Genomic DNA, 24,711 nt, shown 5'->3' with positions numbered 1-24,711 from the left:
TTAAAAGTTATATTATTTTTGAGGTTATAAACAATTATAATACAAAGGAATGTTCTATTTGAAGTAGAAAATATTTAGCTGTGAGTTGTTTAAACTTCCATACAATAATAACTATGATCTATTTCAGATCAGATAATTGATATTCTTTTCGATTGAACTATTTTGGAGAAAACTCAGTTTAACGTTTTGTTATGATTCTATTAAAAAAAATTATTAATAATCATTATATTTAATAGTAGAAGTACTTAGAGAATGGAAATATATATATATATATATATCAATTATGCGTATCAATAAAGTTTAAAGCTTTTAGTGGTTTGAGGGAACGACTATAAAATAAAAACGGAAAATAGTGTTCCTACGCCAAAAACTCTAGTAACAAATTTGTAATTTACAAAAATTATTTTGTTATTTTATGCTATTATTTTATTAAATTTTGTAATCCTAGTTTAAAAATTTATAGAGATACAGACACTTTTATAAAAAAATAATTTTTTTGTCTTGCGTGTGTTTGTTATAACTCTAAAAATATTCAATAAAATTAGACAAAATTTTTGGAGTATTTTTAAGTTCATTACAAAATTATTACTTTAAAATTTCCGAAAAATTTGATTAAAACTGCGCAAGAAATGAGTTATTAAAATAGTTTTTCTTATACTGTGCATGCGTGGGAAAGAAATAGTTTTTTTTCTTAATTTTGAATTGAATCGTATTTGGCAACTAATAGAAAAGTCTTATTTGAATATCTTAAAAATTTAAAAAGTGTCAAGCAATTTTCTAAGTAGTTTTCGTACTTTTTAAAAGAGAGCTAAAATATATAAAGGGTTTTCCCAAAATCTACTATTAAACATGATATATTAAAAATGGCATCAGCATTTCTGCGGATCATCCCCCATTAAGTATCTTTTCTTTCATACTCGTATGCTTTCTTTCTGTATACAGTCATATTTCGGTGTATGAACATTTGTTGTAAGGCATAATGATTTGTTATTTAGCTTTGTCTCATGATACAAAATATTATTTGTTGAAAATTCCTTATCATTCCGAACTTTCTTTTAAAAAGTTTAAAAAAAAATATATATATAGAAAATTACTTGAAACTTTTTAAATATTTAAGATATTCAAATAGATTTTTTTCTTAGTTTCCAAATACGATTCAATACAAAATTAAGAAGAATAAAAAAAAATTTCCAGCGCATGTTCAGTATAAAAGAAGTCCTTTAATTACTCAAATCTTGTGCAGTTTTTTTTTAAACAAATTCTGAAATTTCACGCAATAATTATGTAATTATGTTTTAAATTGCTTCAATTTTTTTTTATTGTTTTGAATGTTTCTAATGTTACAGCAAAAAAGACTAATATTTAGTCTCTTATAAATGTCATTATCTCCATAAATATTTAAACTAAGTATATGAAATATTTTTTAATTATCACATATATATATATATATATATATATATATATATATATATATATATATATATATATATATATATATATATATATATATATATATATATATATATATATATATATATAATGTATGTATGTATGTATATATATATATATATATATATATATATATATATATATATATATATTCTTTACGAAAGAGGTTATTTCGAATAAACCGTTTGCATGGCAATGTCCCGGAAATAGAACATAGAACTTTAGTTTGAATTTAATGAGCAATTAAATTCTAAATAATAGTATTCTTCCCACATTTAAAAATTACTTTATGAAGTTTTTTTTTTCATTTAGTATGGCTCCATTTCCCTTGCTAATTGATTTTTTTTTATAAATTTTAGAAAATCGATATAGTTTTTAATTATTTATATTGCTTGTAGTATAATTAACCGAAAATCCAATTTTCAAAACACGACTACGATGCTTACAGGATTTTAAAAGGATAATATATACATTTGTTTTGCACCAAATTCCAAATTTTATTCTAAACTTTTCAAACCAAAATATTAGTTTAAAATTATTGTTATTTAAAGTGCTTTATATTTCAAGTGATTGATTGAGGGCTTGCATATCATTCAATTATTAAGACACACATTCAAGATAAATATTAATGTTTGAATGTAAATAGTGAAATGTACATGTTTACCTTAAATTTTTTGGACATGAATTTACTGGTAGCTGAGAATTGAATGATGATGACAAAATGTTTAGAGAGTAGCAAGATATGCTCTTTTTTATACTTAGTGTTTTTATCTTTTGTTGAAATCCTAACAATTGAAAAGAAGTTCTTTTTGACAAGGAGATAGTTCTTAGGAGCTGTTTACTTTTTTGTGTTACTTGACAATGATAGAGTTAAAATTTAACATCAAATAATTTATCAATAAGTTCTCAACAACGATATTGAATAGATTCTTGCTATTCATGGCTTTTCGTTTCTGATTCTTGTGATTTATTTTATTTCCATGATAAATGTGTTGCTAACACGTGAGTTAAAGAAAAGTGTGTTCTTTTTTTGCTTGTCTCATTCACAAATTGTTCTTTAGCTTAGTATCACGTCTTAGAGATGAGAAAAGATACCTCGAACAATGGGCCAGAGTTAGAAACATTTCATAATTCAGATTTTGAAGATGTAGATATTTACTACTAAGAACCAGATGAATTAGGTGTTTTAATTGATAATGAAAACATAGATGAAGATAACTTAAAATCTGCTATTCCATTCTATATCTGCAGAATATTGGTTTTTAAAAATATTACTGGTACAGCGGAATCAAAGAATTATTAAATACGCCAGAAAGAGTCGTTGCCGGACCAAGATTTAAGGAAATCACTCTGCCAGCTACATTAAAACTATACCAGCTATATTTAAAAAAAAAATAGGTTGATTAGTTACATGGGGGTCAGGGAAGTTCGAACTCAGACCTCAGGTTCTGAGTTCGAATCACGGATAAGGTTGCAGCTATATCAAAACTATACTAACTATATTTTTATTTTATTTTATAACCGTCGTTGAACAGCCGATCCAATTTCTTGGTTGACGACTACTAATGTTCTACTACGTAGCCTTGTAAATTTGAACCTTATCCAGAAGGCAATGGAACTCCTGGATCAAGTATTGGGAGAAATTTGCCTTCGTTTGGGACTTTTTTGATGGAACTAACCCGCATTTGCTTTACATGGAGAGGAAGACCATGAGAACCTCCCACGATTAGCCTGATGGCAGGGGGACTACTATAACCCATGATCCGTCTACCACTGCATATTCTTTACGTCATCAGTGTAGCCGGTACAACGGAATTCATATCGACAGTGATTCGAACCCGGTTTGCCTCATTGGAAGGCGAACGCTCTATCCCCTGAGTCATTGCTGCTCTACAAGCTATATTTTATAAAAAGTCGGCGGATCAGTTGTATGGTGGTCAGGGAGCTGATCTGAAGTCAGAAAAGTTCCAAGTTCGAAGCACAGATAAGGCATGGATGTTGTATACTATTTGTCCCTCATAGAATGAGAGCAACGTTGGACCTCCTACTACGGTGTTCCTGAAAGAGTGACCAACAAATCTACCCTTCTGATACCACATGACGAAAGTCAATATCCGGGTGGTCATTGAGAAAAAATTATAAAATAATTGCTGTTACTAAAAGCGGAATACTTGCCTCTATTTAGCAAGGGTAACTTGCTTATGTGAAGTAGATTAAAAATCAATAGACTTAAAGCTTCCCCTTCTACAAGGTTCGACTCGCATGTATAAAATAAATTAAAAATCATTGTGTTAAAAATAGCCATTTTCCATCCTCGCTGTGTACAACTTATATACTATCATATGTACTTTTTGAGAAATGTCATGTTTAACATGGCTGTAAATAAATTGAATTTGGTAACAAAATAATTCAACTAAACAAATTTTCGTGTCATTTATACCATTTCTCAAAATATGATACAAAACAAGTAAAACTGCATTTTGAATTTAAAAAAAAAATGGGATAGCAAAGAATACCGAGTTTATAAAGTCACGTCACACGAAAACTCAAATAATGTAAGGAAGTAGAAGAGGAAAAAAAAGAAGAAACATAAAATAAAACGGGTTTTAAAATTTGATGATGTAGTACAAAAGCATGCAATACTTTCTTCGGATAGTCGCAGGTGGTCCAACCAGCCATCTCATTTCAAAAATAAGATTGGTTAAGGTCTGAATGACTAACAAAATTCCCATCGAGTTTTTCACTCGCCTTAATAGTAACCAGACATTTTAAAATGAAAAATAGTATTTAAGTTCTTTTTTCTCTTTATCTACTAAAATGTATCGAATAAAATATTTCTGCCAGATTAGGAGAAAAAAGAACTATTTATTTGAGTTCAAAATTTGGAAAAAGAGAAATAAGAATTTATTCAGAAAAAAACCCTTTTAAAACAGACTTACTAATTAAGATTTTAAAAATGAGGTACGCCTAATCTAAATTTGGGAAAAATATTCTAATTGCGACTTTTACGCTTTCCTTAATAAAAAAAAAATTTAGAGAATTCCCAGCAGTTGTATTTTTCAAATTAACAAATATAAAAAAATTTTTAAAAGCTGATGTCTATATATTGATTACCTATTCCTAAAAACTGAAAAAAAGGAAGAGAAACAAAGTAGAAATGTTACAAATTACATAAAAATTAAAAAATATGGATTAAAATTAGGCATTTTTAAATGAAAATTAATAATAAAATAAATATAAATAAATTTAACTAAACAATGTGCATAAGAAAATTTTTATAAAATTATTCTAATTTGAATAAACAATTATAATTATGGGAATGTAAATGAAAATTTAGTAAAACGAATTTAGAACAAAAAAATAAAGTAACGTAAATTTTAGTTTATCAAAAGCAAACGGAAAAGACAGTTAGACATATTATTTAAAATAAAAAGAAATATTTAAAAAAAAAAGGCATTAGTTCTTATTACCATAATTTTAGTAAAAAACTAAAAAGTAAATTTGACCCTAAAAAGGGGTTTTTATTCCATGTTATAAAGTAAAATTACCAAAATGCTATTCAGGATTGTCACTTATTTTGCCATTTATTTGGCAATTTTGACCTGTTACCGCCCATGCCTCTTCCCAAATAGAAAAGTAATAAACCGTTTACACTTTTGTGGTTTATTCAAAATGGTGGTTTGTTTAAAATATTTATGGGAGTCAGATGACTGTTAATTATTTATGATTCTATCATCATTTTTATTTATAACAAGGGATAAAGGGACATGAATGTAGTTTCAAATGCTTAGTTAAGTTGTTTAAAAGATACTAAATTAAGATATCTCAAGTTATGGTGACTGTTTTATCCATCTTTTGCGAAGGTAATATTATCTATTTATTTATTTATATACATTCATTAATTTCTTTGTACATACAGTTTAAAAACTGTTTTCATTTTGTTAAACAGAGAGCACACTATTTTTTTGTTATTACTAGATTCGAATCCACTACATCTTAGCTTCAGCGCGAAACAGCAACGTTGTACGAGAAGTAAAACAATCATACATTATTCAATAAATAATAAACACCAATAAATAAAAAAAATAGATAAAATATATAAATAAATATAAATAAATATAAATAAATAGATACAATCATGGGTAGCGGTGGGATTCGAACCTGCTACCTATACGCTACCTTTTTTGGCTGTTGAAAGTAATACCTCGACGCGTAACATTTAATCTACTGACCTTTGCCTTGTCCTGGGATCTGTATATTTTCCAATGAATACTTTTATACTTTTAAAGAAGTTAACTTATATTTATTATTAATTACACAGTAAAAAAGTTAATCGACTAGAAATGAAGCTAAATAAAATGGAGGTTATGAAATTGAACATATTTGTTTCATCTCAAACTCAACCAGTAATATTAAAATTACCAAATTTTTCCTTATTTACCATTATTAATCATCGTGGTAATAAAATTCATATTTTATCGTTAATTTTACCAAAAAGTCATTATTAAAACGCTTTGGTCTAAATTTGCCTGCTTTTTAGTGTTCCATCAGAGCCGGAGCATCGGTCAATTTGACCTGGTAGTTTTGACCATAAATTTTTTCTTAGTGCATATATCATATATACTTATACTAATTTATATGGATGAAATCAGAGCTGTGAAATCGATAATTGGAATGTTCGATTCTTGTTCCGGACTTTCATGAAAACTCGAATTCAACTCTAATTATACTTAATCGAATTTATTCTGATTTTAGCGAATTCATTATGATTATACTCAATTAAATTTTCCACCAAATCCCGGGAAAATAATTGTTAATTTCCAATTCTATATACCAATATTCTTATGCAGAATTAAAGAAAGAGATATTTTATGTAAAATAATATTTCGTATTTTAATATAAAATTTGATTAAATAAATAAATTTAAAAATTATGTTTGTGTAAAATATTGAAATTATGCTAAACCAAATTGTGTGTGATATGGGTCATATTTATGCAATATTATGATTTTTTCAGAATTTTATAGATTTTGACTATAACTCCGATTTACAGTTCTTTTTTGAATTTTTTTTGCAGCTTAATACGGTGTTAATTTGAACTTAGTTCCTCTTCAAGTTGAACGAACCTTATTGCGTAATCGAATTCAGGAAATATGATATTATGGCACTATACTAAATATATTGCATTAAATTTAAACCACGTACATGATCCTATACTCTTAAAGTGCAAAACAGTGCATGAAATGTATCATATTTGCGCAATAATATGCTTATTTAAAAAATGCTTATTTAAAAAGCTTTATTAAAATAAATTGAAGTAATTGTTATTAAAAAACAATCTTTATAATCCCTTACATTCTTATAGAAAAATTTAAACAAAATTTTTAGTAGTTAAAAAAGTTCATTGCTTGAAATATTAACTAAGCCTTTACGTAAAAAAAATTGAAATAAACGCTAAGATTAGATTTTTCATTAGATGCAAGTAATTATATGATAACAACCAAAAAATTAAATTCCAAGTTCTTAAATCTCCACAAATGATGCTGAGAAGAATTTTCTAATTTAAAAAGGATATATTTCAACCAAATTAACATAAATAAGCGATTTGAATATAATTTGTTTTTTTGTTCAGTATGCTTAGAACTTAGAATTGGTTTTATTTGCTTTGAAAGTTTTAAGTTCCTAATTAGTTAGAATTATCGAATTGTTTTACAGGGTCGCGCCTTATTCCCAATGGCTGTCCTGAAGAAGCGGAAATCAAAATAAAAGAAAAAAAACATTCTTTTCTTCTTCAAATCTCTAAAACATTCAATAATTAAAATATTTTTTTTCGAACAAAATTTTCGGAAGGGGAAATTTCTTTTTTTAGATTGTTGAAGAACATTCAAAAATGCAATATGCATTCTGTGGAAAGAGCTAATTAACGACCATTCTTCTCTTGTGTCAAATCTGGTGATGAAAACTCTTAACTTTTTATGTAGTTAAAATTGTTTTTAAGTGCTAGTTTCTATTCGATACATTTAAATTCAGAGCGCAAATATAAAATGTAATAAGCAGAAAGATAAAATGTAATAAACAAAATGATAGAATATATTACCCCTTTTTGGTTTACCATTTATTTGTTTTCAAAGATTGTCTATTGATTATCTGAATCAACATGTCAGTTCATAAGAAGTTATGCACAGAGTTAAGGACATATGAAGTTTGCCCCGATGCAAGTTTTGTTGACTTATTAAATTTACTGAGAAAAAGAGGATTTAAAAGGGCAAGAATTTACTATCTAGATCAGTGTTTTCCATAGTGTGGTACGTGTACCCACAGTGGTACGGGAACAGTTTAGCTGGGGAACGCGTTCTTATGCGATATATATTGCAACAAACGAAAATTGCAAAAATTTTTATTTAATAACAAAGCTAGCCATGAAAATTTACGATTACGTATTTTGTTATTGGCTATTTTTTGCTGAGTTAACAATTAACAATTAGTGGCATCAACAGCCAGTCGTGATTTTTTAACTTTTGTGTGATTTTTTGACAGTAAAAAATACATTCATTTTCTTAGTGGTGCATAGCGTTGCGAAAAATTTGGAAAGGGTACACAAAAGTCATAAGTTTGGGAAACACTGATGCAGATCATTGAGATAATGTTCGCAATGTATTTTTTATGCTGAATCGTATAAGACTAGAGCCAAGTTTATTGGTCTCGTTGCGCAGAAGTTATGGTGTTTTCTGTAAAAAAAAATAGATCAGCATGTATTAATTTGTTTAACCTTTCTATCGATAAAAATGGCGAATTTTTCCTAAATACTTTCACGTCTAATAAAATAAGATCAAATTTAAGTCGATAAAGTATTATTTTTGAATTTCTAATGGTTTATGTAGATAAAAAGTTTTAACATATACCAATTTACTTGTTTGATATTTTTAGCTCTACAAATAATACATTATTTCCCATAACTTTAATATTTTCAAGTTTAAAAGTTCATAGTTTAAAAGTTATAAGTATTATAATGGTCTTTATGAATAAAAAGTATAAAATTTATTTATTTAAATGTCAGACTGTGTTATCTAAACAATTAAAGAAATGTTTCCTATTTTCTGTTTATGTTTAAACCAATAAAATTAAAGCTAATTCGAAAGAGTTAATACTTTCAAAATTTTAAGTTTATGAGTAAAAGGGTACTTAAAAATTAAAATTTTTATTAAAAAAAAAGCTCTCATAATTTCTAAAATAATATTTTTGTTCACTCAGATTCAGTCTAATTTATTCCGTATAGAAATACTTAATAAATAGTAATAGCAGAAAGATAAAATATACTTGTCTCAGACTTGTCTATATAGCAATAGCAAACAATTAAAAAGGTGTAAACTCAAATTGGACTTTTAATATACACACAACCTTCTAACTTCTAATCCAAACCACCCAGAGTCCGAGATATTGTTTTATAAAAATAAAAATACAAAAAAGGGTAAAATTTGCGTCGAATGACACTTAGGTAGATCTAAGAACAAAAATACTTGTGTTACTATTTCACCAAATAATTATAAGCCATAATAGGACAACTAAATAAAAATATACACATTTCATGTTATCTTACTTCAGAACAAAAAAGCTAAGAAAATGAAGTCAAACCTCTATATTACGAACTCTACGAGAGACACAAAAAATTTCGTGATATGAGTAATTCGGGATATCAAAAATCCCATATTTTAAATTAATGTTGCAAATTTTTTAACAACTAAATCAAAATTATAAATTACTAACATTTTAAAAGTTAAATAAATATTTGCTTTAAAGAAATATTTATTTCAAATAATCCCATATCCTTGCTTTTGTCCTTTTATTTTACGTATTGCTTCAGCTCCCCTGTTTCGATATCTTCCTTTTCTGATATCTCTCCAGATACCTCTCTTAACATTTATGATTCTTCCAAATCATCAAATACTGAAACATTATTGTTCACAGTATTTACTTTCTCATAAATATAAGTTTCTTGTAAATATGAGTTCATGTCTAGTTCTTTAGGAATTGATAATACAGGGAATTTCTTTTCAAACACAGCAATCTATTCTTTAATAGAGTTCCAAGGAATGATTCATAAAATTTTTCAAGATAAAGTTTTAAGAATTGGGATTCAAAAAAATTTTTTTTTAAATATTTAGATATCACTTGGAGACAAAACTTCTGTTAAAATTACCGTACTATATGGTTATAACATTTTTGGGAACAAATAAGAAGAAAAATAAATAAATTCTGGTTATTAAAATGGAAATATACGGTATTTAAACCATTTATTGGGAAATTTTTCAGTTCATACAGTAACGGTTAACTGGAAATTTTGGTTTTCAAAATTTTATTTTTGATTACCACACATGTAGTAAAAAACTACAAAGTAAATTTAACCATTTACCAAAGTTTTCATCAGAACTGTCATTCCTATTATCACATATTTGGTTATTTAAATCCTTTGATGTTTATACCTTTTTCCAAATTGAATAGTAATTGTCTGTTTACACTCGTATGGGTTAATTGAAATTTTAATTTATTTGGTTTATCAAGGCAGATAGGAATTAGGAGGCGGTTAATAATTTATTTTTAAAATACATTTTTCAATTAGAGCAAAAATAGGCCTAAATGATGCTTTCAAGAACCTTTTTGAAATACAACTTTAGTCGGATAGATCATGCTGTTCTGTCTTTTGTTTGCATCTGTTATGGAGTTAGTGGGATTTATTTAATTATTCATTTATATACGCGAGTTTCACTTGTAAAGTTTAAAAGCTTTTTTTCATTTTTGTCAAAAAACAAGTTTAAGAAAGACAATAAGAATATACATCTAGTGTTATAGCTGGATTCGATCCCACTGCTTCCCCTCATCAAAGTGGTTAGTAGAACAGTAATACCACACGGAGCCCTCTAGCATTTATTGCAAGTAAAACAACTGTACAATACTGATGTGGTTTATTGTTTTACCACCAAACGCTCCGAAAAATAGATTTAGTGGCTTCAATATCACTGTGCTGTCTTTTTAAGTGTTGTTCGGACTGTTCTACACTTAGACAACAGACACTCTATTTTTTCTTTTATTATGCACATGGGCCGGTATATGTATTTAAACCAAATTATTTATTTATTATTATACATTACACATTATCCTGGAGTACACTGGGTTTCAAAATATTTACCTCCATTTTATATAGCGTTTGACAAAAAAGAGAAACTGCTTTAAATTAACATTACTATTTCGTATTTATTTATTTATTTTTGTTATATATACGTATACACGTATGTAGGTTCGTTATAAACCCTAGTCAAGTTGAAAAAAACAACTCAAGTTGGAAAAAGACGTTACCAAGATTCATCTATTACAGCGTGATATTGATTAATTTGAGATATCGAAGTTCGTGATATCGAAATTCGACTGTATTATGTCCTTTTTACTGTTCTTATTACTTTGTTTTTGAAATTTATCAGGATATTTTAGTAAAACAATAATTTTATTATTATTTCACGAAACTAATATTCATTCAAAATAAAAAGAAGCAAAACATTTCGCCCTAAATGCCTGTAATTTTTTTTTATATTTTGCTATATTGCATTATTTATTCTATTAAACCATCGCTCAACCGAATTATAATAAAAAATTGTGGTTAGGTCAATTTCTTTACTGCAAAAGAGTTAAATAGAAAGGACAAAAAAAAGAAACCTGTCTAGTTGTATCACATTGCATTTGTTCTTCGTTGCCTAGCACATTGCTTAAGTGCTGTCATTAGTTCCAGAAGAAGAGTTGTTTTTTACTTCCTTTACAACTTCTTTCCTTACCGTAAAACCACTGACTCGCTAAGACTACATTACACAAAAGGATAATTCACAAACCAATAGAACTATTCGTAGAATCTTTGGTAACCTCAGTTTCTAACCGAAAAACTTCGTTTTTTTCAAATTTATCCTCTTATCAGCAATTTAACGCTAAGAATAAGGTATGATTTCCCGTTTCTACAATATTTCCGAGTAGTTTCGAGGAATTTTTTGTTGTTGTTTTGTTTAACTGTTAATAGGAATTCTATACATCAAACAAAAATATTATGAAGTATATTTATAAGTCTCTTTTAAAATGAAGTACTCCCCCTCTGTGCAATTTTCCGGGATGTCTCTAACTATAAAAAATCTTTTGTCTTTGAGTTCGGAATTAAAAATTGAAAGAGGACTACTTTGACGAGACTTAATCACTTTTACGAAGACATGTAGCATCGAATCTAGACACTTTCTTTCAGAAATATGGATTTTATAATCGGATTTATTTCTAATTTTGACTTTGAAGTCCTGATTTTAAACTAGCTGCTTCAGTTTTCCCTTAGTCTTTTTGATTTGAACCATTTTGCTGTAGTTTTCACTTATTCATTGATATTTTGGCTAAAATACCAGAAATTTAACTTATTTATATAAATGTTTAATTAGTTTTAAGCGGGATTCAGTCAAAACGATTGCTCTACTGCCAGAAATCTACAACACTTAATCAGTCACTTGTTTGTATCTCTAGGTTGCAAACTTAGGCTGCAAATCTCCAAATTAATTTCAGTATTGATATTTATGATATTTTTAGTTCTAACAATTACTTATTTTGTAAAATTACATAACTTAGCGTTAAAACGTTACTTCATACCTTTCAGTTAGATTATATGAGAAGAAACCCGCAGCCCCCCTTTATCCAAAGGAATAATATCATTTTTCCATGAAATTTATTGGAAAAAATTACTCAGCTACTGGGAAATCATTATAATTTCTGAAATAATGTTGACTATTAAAATTAAAAAGAAAGTTCAAACTTCTCCGAGTTTGATTTATATAAAATTTAAGTGTTCTATAAAATGTTTTGAAATATTAAAATTTAGGGTTGGAGTTTTTGAACCTAAAAGGAAACATGAAATTTATGTTTATAACAAACATAGAATGCATTTGTTACAAAATAAATCTAAAGGAATTTTAATCATAATAATGAAATTATATTAATTAGATTACTGTTAAATATTATCGACCCTAAATCAGGAAGAAAAAAATAATATGAAATTAACTTGAGCTTGAATAAAACTTTTCATAACCAAATTCAACACCCTTCAAATTTTGAATCAGCGTTAAATAACCTGACACTCCAAAGAATGAATACATCCTTAGGGTTCTAAATAATACGAGAAGTCAAAGTAATGCTCTCTGGAGTACATAAAGTGCATTTCTGGTGCAAACGTTGGTGATTAACAAGTTAACTTTTAATTGTTACTTCTTATATCTTGTCACCCTGTGATCAGAGGTGATCATTAATTTAGCCCTATACTAAAAAGTATACAGATAACAGTATCTTGTAACTATTGTAATAGGTATCTGTTAAATACACGCAGTACAGACTTTCTCCTCCAGAAATTCAAAGTTAGAGTGAATTTTAAAATGAAAAAATATTAAAGGAAAATTTAGAAGGAAGTTTTTAATTTCGCAACGCTTCATTGAGGAAAAATGCTTATTGTAATAAGAATAAAAACGGGATAAAAACCAAAAAGTAGGCTGATGTCTTTTGTTCCCGTAAATTAAATTCTGATCAGTAATTTAATTATTTACTTTCTCGAAGCTTTTTAGAAAAAGAAGAAAAAAAGAAAGTTTACCTTAATTTTTCTTACTTTTCACTGTTTATCATTTTCCTCATTTATTTCTTTTTCTCGCAGTTATTTTCCCTCATTTATTTCAGAACAACCTCGAACTCACCTCGCGAAGATGATTGCACATTGAGTTTTACCTGAGTTCCAACTAACCACCCTATCTTTCGGACGGGTATTTACATTATAAATTTAGCTATATGCAAAGAACTTTATTGAAGTTGGATTTCGTGATTTACTGCATTAAAGGTTTCTTTTTTATATGTGCTACATAACTAAGGTCTGATTTTTTTTGGAGAATTGATGCATAATTTATCGAGACTTTAATATTGCTCTGACGTATTTATTTTTTATATCATGTTCACGTCCTTTATTCGAAACGTCTGTCACAAGTTTGACGATTCTTTCCACAGCTTGGGAGTGATATTGAGATTTTTGTATTTCTTTTCTGTGTAGTGTCAAAACTAAAGTGTGATTTAATATCATTAACATTCAAGTCATGCAGTATTGGGGAAGGAAATAATATATCACACAAAAATTGTAATGAATTATTTTAAGGTAATTCGAAGATTGAAAGTTTATATTCTGCAGTTGTAAATTTCTAAGTCTTTTTTGTCTAAGCCTTCTAACATTCAACCTAAGGACTCAGTTGACAAGAATCAGTCATTTGGAATGGGACAAAGAAACAGAATAACAATTTGCGTCTTCTGAACGATACACTGTTAGAAATTTCTTGAAAAAAGTGGTTAAATAACAATTTATTGAATGATCATTTCACCATATTTAATAAAAACAGTCAAATAACCATAAATAAAATGGTAGTCAAACTGTTAAGATTGAGAAAAACTGTTTATTAACTACTTTCACTTAATACGGTTAAACAACCCGAATTTAATTTTTCTAACTAGAAACACCTAATGACACTACTTAGTTCCTTACAATTGCGTACATATCATGGCCGAGAGGGCTTATCAGTCAATCTCATGACCGGCTGAACTGGAGTTCGAGTCCTAGTGTTGACACCACAATAATTCCTCCATTCCCTTCAACACATGAAGAATTTCCAGTGTCCGGCACTCTCCAGTGCTCATTACCTTACGTAAAGCTGAGCTCCTATATCTAGTTAAAAAAATTTTTAAAAAACCGTATCGTTTTGTATTCATGGTTTTATAACCATACATTTTTAAATGATCTCGAAACCATAAAGGAAAAAAAAAATTCTCTTCCGTAAACTTTACAGTTAATCGGATGGACAGACAGCTGCCAGTTATTTTACCATAATTTTAGAATGAAAATTTTAACAGTGTACTTGAAGTGATTGTATTTAAATTGTAGAGTAGATTCGTTGACTTAAATGTGCAGCGCAAAGACCAAATTTCGTACTACCGAAGATAAAATTTCCAACTTTGGATTGTTCTGAAATCATTACTTGGAATTCTTGGGTGGTGCATCGTTTCCCTCCCCCCCGTGCAGCATAACTAGCCAGATACATGATTCATGATATTGCAAGAATTGTTAAGACATCTCTCATCAATTCTGGCATCATGCAAATTAGAGAAATGCAAAATTTTTCTGCTTCTCAAAAGCTATGGAAGGATGTGTTTAACATACAATAAGTGCTTCGAATAAAATACGATAGCATGAAGATAGAGGTGTATGTATCTAAGCAACACTGAAATTTAGATAAGTTAATCCTTATTTCTCCTAAAGAATCAGATTTTAAATGCGTGGTACACATAAAAAAGAAACCATATCAATGCAATACGCCTAAGAATTCTACTCCATTGAAAATATCTGTACATAGTTTTAAGTATAATCTGAAAACCACATCTAAATACTGTATAGAGTTTAGGTGATAAGTTCTAGGGGTTGTTCTGATTTAACATAACAAATGAAGGGAAAACTATGAAAAATTGGTAATTCAAAAACGTTAAGCTAGCTTATAAAATTAAATTATTTAACATAATTCAATTTATTTTGGTTGCTCAAACTATCAACGAAAGATTACAATGCAAAGTGTGTTTATTTTAAATGTTTAACCTACTTAAAGAAAGTAGACTTTTTATTAGAAATATATTTTTGATTAGAAAAATAGAATTATTATTAGAAAAATATTATTCGATCAGAAAAATTGATTTTTCTTAATATTAAGTACGTTGCACGAAAAGAAGATATAAAACGATTATGAAGTTTTTATGCCATTTCTATAATCACAATAGTCAACTTTTCCCCTCTAAAGTGTCTCGAAATTCCAAAATTAATTTATTTTTCAACCCACTCTATTGCAAGTATTTATTCCCACTTAAAGTATATGCACATAGGGATACAACAATTTCCGATACACTTTTAATTCTAAAAAAGTTCATTAAAAACATGTTTTGTGAAAAACATAACCAATTTTTTTAATTATAAAATAGTTTTAAATATATATACTTCAAAAATAGTGATGAAAAAAGCATATTCTCTTGGGTGGGGAAAGACCCCATCGACGACCCATGAAGCCACAGCCCTGTGTTAACACCGGTTAATAGGGTAATATGAAAAAGGGCCCAACCGTTGGAGACGGGGAAGATATCTTCTTAAAGTGACGTATTAATATTCTGAGCCTGCCAAAGTGAACGGGGATTTAGGGGGAAAAATAAGAGGGAAAAACGCAAGAGTGACAGCCGAAACGGTGGTAGCAGCTGCAGCGTACCAAACACAGGGCTGCAGTATAAAATGCACGCTTTGCTGTTTCGAACGATGCACTTTCAGAAATAGTCTATTTTCAGACCTGCACATCAGGCATATCAGTGTCACTCTGAAAAAGAAACCTGTCTAGTTTATATTTACGTTACTTTAAGTTTGGAACATAAGAAAAATATATACATATATCTGCAATTTTGACATAACTGGCATGTTGATATTTTTTGCCAATTTTTTAAGTATATTGACTGTTTTTCCAAACACCGATGTAAGAAGTCTATTTTAAGCAATCGCCTTATTTTATTTATCCAATCATAGCTGGAATGTGATCTGTAATCCGTAGATAGTATTTTAGAATATATAGTCGAAAAGTCGAAAGAATGATAGAAAAATGATATTCAAATCCATCGTGTAATAAAACATAGAATAAATTTTACATTTTCATCTCAGATATGTAAATTATTTTACATTTTTATCTTAAACATGGGTTTTACTTTTTATTCATTTTCTTTTTTAAACTTATTTTGTGTCAGGTGAGGTGACTTTGGCTTACGTTTTCTGGAGTCTACCAATGATAGTAAAAATAAAGATAATTTTTTTGTCAATCTGAGGGTCACTATTGTGTTGTTTGTGTGATTGCTTATTTCAGTTTAACAACAAAAATCGTCATTTGATTGTGTTTCTTTCTTACACTACGATGAAATTCGTCAATTCTCATCGAAGTGGATATTTACTGCATAACTATACGTCCACACCTCAAATATAATAACGTATTTTATTTATGATTTAAAATATTTGTCTTTTAGTTTATTTTATATATCATTATGACCAATAAAATTACACGTTGGTTAGTCACTTTGTTCCAATTATTTGTCATACGTATATGCTTCGGTCAATAATGAGACATGCCTTTGAATGCAAACTGATAAAGAAAATGCTTGGCCTGACGTCATAATACCAATAGCCGAAGTTATGATAAGTGAATTTGAAATGAAATACAAAGAAAATGCTGTAGTATGACGTGGCTCACTATTTCAGGAAACTGTATGCTTGGGAGGATGCTTAAAGATCTCAAAGAGAGTAGATAGTTTTTGTGGAGGCCAAAAAAGCATTATATTTGGACATATTTGAATCATTTGATTTTGTCTGATACAAGTGAAAACAAATAAAAAAAATTCCAAGCAAAATTTTAGAAATTTTGCTTGGTGATGATTTACAGTTTTCACTATAGATAATAACAATGCAATTATCAATAATAATAATAATGACTACCCTTCAAAAATGAAATGAATGTTGACATTGGTTACCACTTGATATAGGCAAAGAGATGCTACATTTGCTAAAGAAACAAACTAAGATCAAGATTCATTAGTAATAGAACTAAATTTAGTATGCATAAAATCTGAACAGTAGTCCTTCATGCCAATTGAAACTGGGCATTTAAAAAGCATATATATATATATATATATATATATATATATATATATATATATATAACTTTTGAAGGAAAAATACAACGAAAATATATAGGGCTGATAAAGAAAATGAAATAACGCAAATTCTATACAAGCATAAAATTCATAATCGATATAAACAACCAAAAATAGTCAAAGTCATCAAATTGACGCAAATAAGGTATTTTGAATATTTTTCGTTACTAAGCTGTTAACCTTCAACAAACTAGACTAGATCAAGATCTAGACTAAAACTAGACTAAACTTATCGCTAAAAAACCTCCACTCAGATGTTATTGAAAAGAACTTGAAGACATTTAAGGATATAAATTGGAAGAATCTGATAGACTCCAATGAAAAAAGAAAAAAACTTATTTCAGCTCTGGCCTATTTTGAGATAACATGCCAAGAAGAGGATGATCATTTTAAAGTATCAATAATTATAATTTTTTTATTTCTATACTTAAAATTTTTTAAATGTAGAAATCCATGTCTATCAAAAGAAATTATGATAATCAGGAATTAATACCTAACTTTCTTGGTATTCCTTTATTTCGAATCTCTAGGAAAAAATTTATTTATTTATTTTTGAACCCAATTTATTGTTTCCTCTGTTTTCCATCATTACATGCATCATTTACATGGTTTTGCTTACATCTTCTTGATTTTTCTCCCGTTAAATGCTTGATGTATTAGCAATATTCCATCGTATTGACATCTTATGGTAGTTTAGGCTTTATTCAAAGAAGCGTTTTTATGACAAGCTTTGTAAAGACTAAAAAGTTACAAGCAGAAATAGACACATTCGTTGAACTGCGAGCTATACACGACGATTCTGCTTTTGTATAAAATTCAACAAGTTATTATCGTCCCTGCCAATGGATTTTTCTGAGTACAAAAATGAACGCCTGTCTTACATAATTATGTAACTTCTTTTTCAAGCGTTGTTTATGATTTTATTATGCACTGTGTAGGCCTTATAATGTGTAAGGATTTTAATATTTGATATTGCGAGTATGGTCTGAATATCTTAAAAGTTTTTTATGATGTATAGGTAACTCTTTCCAACCATTTCTAAAGTGCAAAATAGACATGGATAATTTTAAAAACATGCGAGCTCTTTTAAAAAAATATTATTTTTAACTTAATACATTTTTTTTGCTATTTAATAAATATATGGTATCACTGTAAGACATTAGAGTAATTGAAGGAGGAAAGTAAAGGATTAATGTAATATAACAAGTGAATGAAAACATTATCAGAAAATGACACCAAATGACGCAAAATTTCATAAAGAAATTAATATTTAATAAAAAAAAACTGTTGAAATTAATAATTTTGATTAACTTGAACCATTTTCTTCTTACGATTTTTAATTGATAGCAATAAAAATTTTCTGCATTTGGTCACTATATGATTTTAAAAAATCACTATTTCAGTTAAAAATATTTAAAAATATGTTATAATTAGTGAATTGCATGATGTTAAATGGATAAATTTGTTTCGTTTGAATATTTAAATGTTCTTAATTCGTAGAAATTAATTGAAATTTTGTTCACTGAGAAACTGTTGTATTTATTTGCTTTAAACAAAAATACTAAAGTATAATCTAATGAAGGAAATAAAAAATGCATCTTTTTACTAAAATAAAAGTGTTCTCATTTGTATTACTATAATAGGTAATTGATGTCATTGTTTTGTTGATTTATTTAAAGAAATAAGAAAACATATTACTTAGCCTCTGAAGTTTCAAGTTTATTTTAGTTTAAATGAAATTGAATCTAATTTAAACTTGAATAAATTAGAAAAAAAAATATTAGAGTTAAAACATAATTATTATTATCAAATATCATTAACATTTCAAAGGACCGTATTGATTTTGGCAATTTCATGGCATTCACCCACACATAACAACGAATGATCACATAAAAAAATTGTCGAACTAAGTGGTTTTTAGATTTTTTTGCAGACAAAAAACCTCTTTAAAAATGGTAATTAAAATTGAGCATTAAATTTCATCTATAAAAGCTGCATATTATACATTGTTAATTAAACGATTAAATAGCATTAACGATGTTAGGTCGTTTTGTCATTTTTGCAGGACATTAGATGTCTTTGTTTAAAAATTATTATTTTTATACTGAATTCCCATTAGAGTCAGCAAAAAAAAAAACAGTAAAAAAAATTAAATAAATTCATCTTAATTACTGCGGATCAATAGTTTGATGTTTTATTATTTTAGCACGATAATATTTGTTACAAATTCTTACTTAGTTTCGTCAAAAATACACATTTAATAAAAAGAACGAGGTTGCTTACATTTGGAAATTGGGATTATATGTATTTGTCTCATATTCGATTGTCCTTACCGTGTGGCATAAATTAGTTTCGTCGAAAAGCTGACAAAAAACGTATAAATTACTTAAACAAGTCCTTTTCTTTCTTTCCAGAACGGTGATAATTAATTATTACGCTATTTTTACGTTGCGAGCGAAATAAGATTGTGTTTACATAAAATATAAAAGATATATTTATTACAATTTAAAATAAGTTTTATACTTTTTTAATTTAAATTTTAAACATATCATTGGGGTGAGCTTTTTATTCTAAACTTGACTAAAACTGCGCTTTTTAGAAAATGGACATAGTTTGAAATGCGCCCTTTCAATATATATATATATATATATATATATATATATATATATATATATATATATATATATATATATATATATATATATATATATATATATATATATATATATATATATATATATATACTCATTACTTGTATGAATTCAGATAGTATTCTAAGGTAGTGCTTTCTTTTTTAATGTATAACTTTCTGAGACTTCATCTTTTGATGCTAATTTGTGACACGCGACAGAAATTTCTGTAAAGTTGTAGAATTTATGAATTTTTCATGCGAATCTCTGGGAAAATAATCCGGAACTCACTTCATGAAAGGCCTCTTTTGTCTTTTTGTCTCATAAAAATCGATGATATTAACTTTTAGTTTCAAATTTGTGTATTGCAGTTATGAATACCATCATTGATTTTTAAATCCGTCTTACGCGCTGTTGCCACCATCAGCTGCTAATGCTTCAGTTACTAATTTAACGCAACGGTCTACTTACTGCTTGTGAATGATACGAATATCTACAAATAGAAATTATATCTAATGAGCATCTAAAATCATCAGTTCCTTATCAGAAATAGATGCCGTAAATGGTGCCTCAAACAGTGTAATTGAATTCCTGTCAATTATATCCCTGAAATTGTCTTCGTTAAAGTTTAAAGTATATGTCTTAAAATCTCGAATATTTTTATTGAATTATGCCACTTGAGAATTGTTTGATGACTCAATTATCACACGTGTTTTCCATTGTCAACCATCACTAAGAGCAAATTCTTTCCTGGGTGTACAAAATACGTTTTCCTTATAATATTCATTCAGCTACGTTCTTTAGATATTCAGGCAGAAATGGAGGCATTTTTAATGATATTATGAATGCACTGATCACCATGCCGAGCAAAATTATACAGTTTTATTATCAAACAATACATATGAGTATAGTCTAATGATATGCTCCTTTAAAATTTTCAAGCTTTCAGATGCGCATTTTGTTGAACTATATACATAATCATTATATACATAATCAATTCTCTCGCTGCTGCAAAACTTTTGGAATGATCCGCTTCTTTTGGATGCTTTGGGGTTTGCTTCATGAAATATTTCTGTTGGAAATTCCAGTACATATTTTTAATTATACAGTTAATCTGCTCAAGGCTCATTACATGCATTTTTTCTTTTGCATCTGTCTAGATTTTTCCGAGATTTTTCGTCTCTTACTTTTTTTCATCTCATTTGTTTTGGTTCAGTCTAATGGTTAACCCACCTAAATTTTGTATTTCATGGGGGAGTGGTATTTCATTTAAATATAATAGCAATTATATCGGGAAAGGTTTTATCATATACAGCAGAATACAGTTTTAGTAAACAAAGGAGCCAAATGACTTGTCAATTTTTTTACTCCTTTTTTTTCCTTAAACTTTAATTATAGACGCATTCATTATTATTTTAACGTACAAAACCTAAATTAAGCATCTAATACTGTATATAATTTATTTTACTGGTCAAACGGTGAAAAGGCGGAAGGCACTCTTCAATAAAGTGCGAAAAACATATGCGGGAGAATCGCCGGGCAAGCAAATTTTGCTACATTTGAGTTGCTAGTGGAAATCGCGGGATGAGCAGCCAAAGAGTTAAAAAGCTCAGTCACTTTATTATAAATGCCATTACAGTTTTACAATATTACAGTTTTATATCAACCATTTGCAATTTCAAACTTATATCATTACAATTTATTAATCACCTGTGTTGTCAAATGAGTCGAAAGGCTTAAAATGACAAGCAATTTTGACAGTCGCAGATATAATTAAATTTAGCATTATAAATGTTAAAATGCATAATGTATAAATTGCTTAATGTATAAATGTTATAATGTATAAGTTTAGATTTTGCATTATAAATGTTTCAAAATTTAGAGCTAAAATTCTAACTGTATTTAGAACTAAAATTATAAATTTGCAGTACTACAATTATTAAATGAGAAAAAAAGTAATTGAAAAATAATCACATAATATATTGTTGATCACATGGCTATTCTTGTAAACCTAATTAATTTTGAGTTAAAATTTAGCAAAACTTTTCAGATTTATTTAAAAGAAAGTTTTAAAAAAAGCTGTTAAAAGCAAAAACATTTGACTCATTTAAACATGCGACACTGCAAAATGCACAGTTTTTGTGTCATTATTTACTGCATTGATAAACTTAATATAAATAAACAACAACTGATCTTATTTTTTTGCACTTAATATTTATTGAATATAAAAACATCTTAGGGATAATTCGAAAGTAAAATATCCTAGGCTTTCTAAATATGGATAGCTAATTTTACTACAGAAACAAAAATATGTGTGCGTTACTGTCCTAAATTAAGACCGATAGTCGTTTATAAGATAAAAATACGATTCTTCAGGCTCCGCAATCGATGTTTAATTATTGGACTACAAAGTAATCTTCTTTTGTAGTTTCAAGTTTTTTCGATAATATCGGTGTACTTTTTTCAACGGTTTGCTCCTCTCATCAATTAAGCGAAAATAATGATATTCATTGCAGAAAACTTTGTTCAGACTCACTTTTTTACCATCATTATTCTCTCATTTAAAATAATATTATTTATACTTTAATGAAATTTGGAGAGTAATATCATTTTACGGTATGATAATTAAGTTGAGGTTTTATGATAAAAGAAGAAAAGTGACAATTTTAATTTATTTTTAATTTTAATAAATTATTCTATTTATGTTTGAAGTATTTTGAATATATTTTTTTTAATAAGAGACTTATCTTTTCCAGTTTTTTTTTCCGATTTACATAAATTTATTTTTGAACTTTGATTGACTAATAAAACAGTACAACTTGAAAAATTCCATTTAGATGGAAATACATGCTTATTGTACATTTTTGGCAGAAACAAACTAATCGGTAATTTTACTTGGATTACAACACGGTACATTACCAAAATTTCATATTTTAGTTAGGCAACTTCTTACCTTAACAGCACTCAATAGCAACCTACAAGCCGGTTAAAAAAAAAGTTTTAATTGGGGGACCGTCACTAGCTTAGCAAAATTGACTTGTCTATGCAGAATCACATGCTTCATCAACGAACCTGTCAAAAATGTTCAAATTAAAGCAATATGAGAAGACGACGAATTAATTAAAATCTTCATTTTAGTAACCGAGCAAATTTCTAGCTTGACATCTATTCCAAGCGATGAATGAATTCTTCGATTAAATATCTAGGCTGACTCATTTTAAGCAAAGGAGAAAGAATGTTATTAACGAATCACAGTAACCGCATTTGTTGGAAAAAAACACATGCCCGCAAAACAAGACCTCAAATAAGGTGACCATAATTTTTATTTGCAAAATTGGGATGCAAGTTATTGATACAAAATTTCACTGAGAAAAAAAGAAAAGTCAAAAATTACTAGAATATGATAAAATTTACTGTGTCTCTGACTCTATGGAAACATTAAGAATTCGGTAACTTTTACTGGTAATTACTTTTTGGCAAAATTAACAATGAAACATTGCTTTATTATGATGCTGTTTGGTAGTAAATAGGGCCGAAATAGCCTGACTGGTAGGGCTTTGGGCCCAAGTCCGAGGGGTCCATTTCAGCTTGTCGGAGACTCCCGTATTACAAAATGGTGACTGGTACACGTTAAATCTGTCGGGGTCACAAATCTATCCAAGCTCTCGTAACAAATCAGAACCTCCAGGGGTACTGGATTGAAGATTGGTCGTGCTCTGGTTCAGGTCAAAATTACGATCTGCGGATAATTGGTATGTGAATAGTGTGTGTGACTTATTGGTGTGTGGACTATACTTATTGGATAAGATACTTACTGGATAATTGGCGTGTGTGTGACTTATGTATATTATCTCCAGATCATAGTCAGGGATGTTTCCCAGACCACCACCATTAGCAAATTGTGCCTCTCTAGTGTGACTTAAATAAAAGTACCAAAGTACTGTGGTAGTATATGAGATAATATTTGTTAATTTTACCTAAAGAGCTGGACATTCTATTAAAAGAGTTTGTAATTTTTACAGTAAAAGTAAAATTTGAGTTAACACAAAATGTTCAATTTGATAACCTGCTTATTAACTTATTTAACATTTATTAACTTTGTTCCGTGGTTGATTAGTTGTCTTAATTTCTCTGTAAATTATATGCTAAGATCTACTAACTTTAAATAACTCAAAGGAACACATATACTTAAACATACAAATATATGTAGAATGCTGAACTGAATTGGTAACTTAAATGTTGCGCATCAGGTGATTCCAACATCTCAAAAGGAATGCGTGGAGGTAACGGGTTCAAACCCAACACTACTCTGGATGTATATATTTATTTATTTATTCTTACACATACATATGCAGGCTTGTCTGCTTCTTACAACAATTGACTTTTATGCCTTTGTTATCTCGAAAAACACTCAGCACAATATAGAGAAGGACATTTCTCTATTTTTTTTCTATCTGTTATTCATCTTGTCAATGACTCATATCGTATGACACTCATGTTGTGTTTTGTACCTAGTACACAAGCCTGCATATGTATGTGCAACAATAAATCAATTCTGGAAAAGCTTTATTTTTCTTAATCATTAGTTTTACCGAGACCTTTCGGGTCAAGTAGTATCATCTTTCTGTCAAACATTATTAGAAAATGAGGTAGCGGGTTCGATTCCCACTGTAATCCTGAATTTGAAACAATAAATAGACAAATTTGGTTTGGATTCACATGCAAGCTCGTGTGCTTAATGCAAAGAATGGCTTGTCTTCTTACTATTAGAGTGAAGTATTCATGCAATTTATTCTGAGAATAAAAGTAGCAATTTT

At 28.3% G+C, this 24,711-nt stretch overlaps 1 protein-coding gene across 4 annotated transcripts in view; it reads right to left on the bottom strand.

Moving 5' to 3' along the window:
* The window catches only part of GluClalpha (glycine receptor alpha 1), a 328,193-nt gene that overhangs the window by 190,355 nt on the left and 113,127 nt on the right, over positions 1–24,711 (bottom strand). The gene's annotated exons all lie outside the window — the stretch shown is intronic.

The sequence above is a fragment of the Parasteatoda tepidariorum genome, chromosome 12 (genome assembly GCF_982258835.1).
Source record: "Parasteatoda tepidariorum strain Cologne lab strain chromosome 12, Ptep-v5.0, whole genome shotgun sequence".
NCBI lineage: Eukaryota > Metazoa > Arthropoda > Arachnida > Araneae > Theridiidae > Parasteatoda > Parasteatoda tepidariorum.
Note: the sequence above shows the minus strand (reverse complement) of the source record. Positions and strands in the feature narration are given on the sequence as shown.